Raw genomic sequence first — 5,219 nt, 5'->3', positions numbered from 1 at the left:
CCCAACATCTAAATATTAGTTCATATTTAGAGTGATAATAAACGGAGCAAAATGGATAGAAATCATAAAATTAGGCATCGTTTCTCCATAAAATCAAAACAACATGAAAACCCCTCTTTTCTTGATGAACATGTTAGATCTATAACCCTAGCTTATTTATGTTGTAAAAGTATTAGAAATAAATGTACCCTAAAGAAAAGACAAGTGTTGACCTTTGGATCATAATCAAGCTTACTTAGTAAGACAACTTCTTAGCTCATTTAAAAGACAATCATCTCTAATCAAGTTCAACCGAAAGCAGAAGCATCTTCTGAATAGACCATTCAAAAGATGATCAACACGTAGAAGTAGGGGTGTAAACTATACGAGATAACTCGGGAGCTACTCGACTCGAATAGGCTCGGCTCAAACTCGAGTTCGACTCAACATATTAAAGAATCGAATTGAGCTACCTGATACTCAACTCGAAAAACTCGTGAGATACTCGATTATATATATATATATATATATATATATATAATTAGTTTAAATATATATAATTTTATAATATCATTTGTAATATATAATGTAATAAGAATGTCTTATATTTTTATATATTTGAACAAATTGTGCATTTTGTAACTATAAGAACTAATTAGTTATTTTGATTAAATCAAAATTAAAAAAAAAGATAAAAAAAACTATAGTGGTGTTGGTGAAAGTGTCCTACATTGGAATACAGAGATAGCAAAGGAATGGTGAAGAGGTGTTATAAAGGAGAAGGAGGTGAATGGAGTTTGTAACTTTGTCTTTTTGATGATGTAGTCTTAAGAGAACTCCTTTAAATTTTATAATTTATAAGAGAGCCTAAAATTTTATAAATTTCAATGGGCCAGATTGGTTCGAACTTGTTCGAGTTGGAGTTCGAGCTTGGTTCAAACATTGCGTAAAGAGTAATGGGATACGACCTTGTGTTCATGGTCGACCTAGTTCGTGACCTAGGTTACGACATGTAACAAGGTCCACTTTAATGTAATTTCATCCTGGTTGTGGCGATTCTCATTTCCTGTCACCTCTCTACTTTCTTCAAGTTGATTTGGGGGTGTTCATAGAGACATTTTGATAATCTTTTAGAGCAACAGGAGTATAGGACTTGAGAGTTTGGAGTCAACATTGTTTCATCTTTGCTTAGAGAGCTCAAGTTTTGTCATCAGAAGCTAAGCCTAGTTCAAATCTTGGAGGTGGAAAGATGTTAGGGTCAAATGAAATGGCTAGCTTGGAAATTCAAGATCTTGGTTGAAGATGACTTGGAGGTGGTTCAAGCTTAGTTGAAATCAAGGGTTTCCCTTAGAGATGGTGAAATCTTCACCAATTGAAGCTAGAGTTATTATGGATATAGATTTAGTATAAATATAGCAAATTGAGTTATTGCCTATGCTTCCAGACAATTGAAAGATCACGGAAAACAGTACACTACATGATATGGAACTTGCAGCAGTCGTTTTTGCTATAGATTTGGAGACATTATCTGTTGGGAACTAAATGTCAGATTTATACAGATCATAAGAGTCTTCAAGATCTGTTTAATCAGAAAGAGTTAAATATGGGGAAAAGACGATGGATTGAACTGGTGAATGATTATGAATGTGAGATTCTTTATCACTCTGGAAAGGCGAATATAGTGGCTGATGCACTTAGTCGAAAAGAGAAGAGTGAAACAATCAAAGCCATTGCATTGCGAGCTAATTTGATCCCTAACATTCTTGATGAGATTTTGAGATGTCAAAATGAAACGGTTAAACAGGGAAATTTAAAGACAGAAAGAATCGGAGGAATGTTAACGAATCTGGTAAAGAATGATTGTGGAACTCTATGTTTCGAAAGTAGAATTTGGGTGCCTCATTTTGGAAACAATCGTGAGTTAATATTGGATGACAGTCACAAATCTCGATATTCAATTCACCCGGGTATCAATAAGATGTATAGAGATTTGAAACCATTCTACTCGTGGCCAGGGTTGAAAAAGGATATTGCACGGTATGTGGAATAGTGTCTGACGTGTCTACAAGTAAAAGATCGAATATCAATGATCCTATGGGCATTTTTAATCATTAGAAATTCCGATGTGAAAGTGAGACCATATCACAATGGATTTCATAATGAAACTGTTGCGAACTCTGAAAGGGTATAATGTTATTTGGGTGATTGCGGATCGTCTAACAAAGTCAGCGCACTTTCTACCAATGAAATAGACTTATCCATTAGAAAGACTTGCGAAGATTTATATCGATGAGATTGTGACTCGCCATGGTGTTCCATTATCAATCATTTCAAATAGGGACAACCGGTTTACTTCAAGATTTTGGGAAAGCTTTCAGAAAGCCATGAGATCTCAAATTCAATTGAGTACGACGTATCGCCCACAAACTGACGGGAAAAGTGAACGAATGATACAAACCCTTGAAGATATGTTGCAAGCGTGTATCATTGACTTTTGGGGTTCATGGGAGAATCATCTACCATTGATCGAATTTGCCTATAGTAATAGTTATTATTCCAGCATTCAAGCGACACCTTATGAAGTTCTATATGGTAGAAAATGTCGAACGCTGTTATATTAGAATGAAATGGGGGAGAAGTAGTTGGTCGGTCCAAAGATTGTTCAGCGAACAACCAAAAAGATAGATTAAATTCGGGAAAGAATAAAGACAGTTCAGGACCGACAAAGAGTTACGCCAATAAGCGTCAAAAGCCGATTGAATTTCTGGTGGGAGATTTTGTGATGCTGAAAGTTTCACCGTGGAAAGGTATTGTGCGGTCAAAGACCTTCCAGCCTAGTGGTAAAGGCTTGGGCATGGCATAGTCATGAACCCGAGTTTGAGCCCTGGGAGGGGAGTGTTGGCGACATTTAAGTGAGGCCATGTTTAGCCTCCAAATTTGTCGGGGATTAGTCGGGCTTTGGCCCGGACACCCTTACAAAAAAAAGGTATTATGCGTTTTAGGAAGAGAGGTAAACTGAGTCTGAAGTTCATTGGGCCGTTCAAAATCAGTAAACGGGTTGGCGAATTAGCATATCAGCTAGAGTTACTAGAAGAGCTCAGCGCTATTCATAACATTTTCCATGTTTCTAATCTACAGAATTGTTTGGCTGATCTGAATATGGCTGTACCGTTACCTAAGATTCAGATTGATAAAAAGTTGAGCTTTGTGGAAACACCAAACAAGTCACTAATCGGGAAGACTAAAGTGTTAGAAAATGAAGAAATCAGTCTAGTGAAAGTACAGTAGCGACTTCATAAGGGGCAAAAGGCTACCTGAGAACTGGAATCCGATATGAGAACAAAATATTCTCAGCTGTTCATCTGATTGAATTCTGGGACATAATTCTTTTGAGGAGAAGATAATGTGATAACCGAGTTTGTGGTTAAAAGTTTTGGAGTTGTTTTTGAATAAGTGGTGAAAATTGAGGGATGCACTTTAGAAAGCTGCTTTAAAATATCTCATTTGGCACTGCATTTTCTTTTAAAAATATATATATGTGAATTTCTTTATTCCTTTGATTTCTTTTGGATGAGATACGAGAAAAAATTGTGAAGTCTTTTGTGTGGTCTCTCGGGTTCGAAGAACATATGTAGAAAGAAGAAATTACTTACATAATTCTATCTGATATATAGTTATTATTGTTTTAAAGTCTTCATCTCATTGTGTTATAAGGTGAGTTATACTTTAAAAAGTATCATTTGAATTGTTTTTGGTGTAGAAGCCGTATGATTTCATATTTGGGTGTATTCGAGTTTGATTATATGTTATTTTTAGCATAATTTGGTGTTTTGATATATTATTATCAACTGATTGGAATAAGGGTGACATAATTAGAAGATGTGTATTTTGGGATAAGGGCAATATAATCAGGAGAGACGTATTTTGGGATAATGGTGACATAATCAAGAGAGACGTATACTGTGATAAGAGTGACAATCAATTATATGTTAAAAATGGGATTTTGATCATGTGAATGACTGTTGTCACATCTTTATTATGCAATGAGTTGGTTTTATCTGTGATAACCAGATCTTGGTTATTACCCAAGGTATTTAATACGTGATTATTTGATTTAATAATTACGTGATAGCATGATATTTGATACATGCCGGTATGAGAATTTGTGAATTAGTTGAATATATATATATATATATACATATATATATATATGTTTAATATGCATGCATGGAAGTATGGATATGTATGTATGCATGTGTATGTATGGGTATATGTGTGTGGGAAAAGGTTTTGCCGACTTTCCCTTTTGGGAAAGTATAAAAAGGGGCTTCACCCCTACAATTTGGTTTCTTACCATTTTTGAGAATTGAGAGGGATTTAGAGAAAGGTTGTCCGGATTGCATATTAGAGGAAGAATTCAAGTTGAATTCAAGAGTTGGATTTCAAAGGTTGATTGCAAGTATTTTGGTGTCAAAAGCTTTATTAAGGTGAGTGGTTCTAAATCTTTTACATAAAAAGCTTTTACTGGTTATAAATCTTTATTTCGTACTATTAGTTTCCTTTAAAAAGAATCTTGCTAAATATTTGTCCAAGTGTTTATCCGGACAAAGCTTGACCGGATAAGGGGTTTAAACCGGATAAGCCTTGTGAGGTTTAGTGACCGGATAAGTCTAAACCGGACAAGCCTTGAGAGGTTTAGTGTCCGGATAAATGTAAACCGCACAAGTCTTGAGCGGATTGGTGATCGGATTAGTATATACCGGACAAACCTTGAGCGGTTTGTTGTTCGGAATTGGTAAACCGGTTGAGTGGTGAGCGGTTTAGTCTTAAACCGGGTAAGTCTTGAACGGACAATTGACCGGATTTGTTATCCGCTCAATATGATTTATTATTCTAAGTGTTAAACCGTTCAATGAATATTTGAGGTGTTGACCGGATTTGATATCCGGACAAAGTAGACTTTTTGTCTAAAGTTGTTGACCGGATGGTTGTTGACCGGATTAGTTGACCGGATTTATAAACCGGGTAGTTATTAACCGGACTTGTTGTCCGGATATCTTTGTTGAAAATTTTATAAGTTTTAAATATTTATCTTATTTATTTATGATTTACAAAAATGATTATTTTATATCTTTTAATGGAATATTCCTACCAAGCGTGGTGACGTAAGTCTGTTTTGGTATGGAATGAGTTTTTGATAAATGTTCCTACCAAGCGTGGTGACGTAAGTCTGTTTTGGT

This window comes from Cynara cardunculus, assembly GCF_001531365.2.
Source record: "Cynara cardunculus var. scolymus isolate 2C chromosome LG 8, CcrdV1, whole genome shotgun sequence".
NCBI classification, from domain to species: domain Eukaryota; kingdom Viridiplantae; phylum Streptophyta; class Magnoliopsida; order Asterales; family Asteraceae; genus Cynara; species Cynara cardunculus.
The sequence above is the reverse complement of the archived record's forward strand: the minus strand, read 5'-3'. Positions refer to the sequence as shown.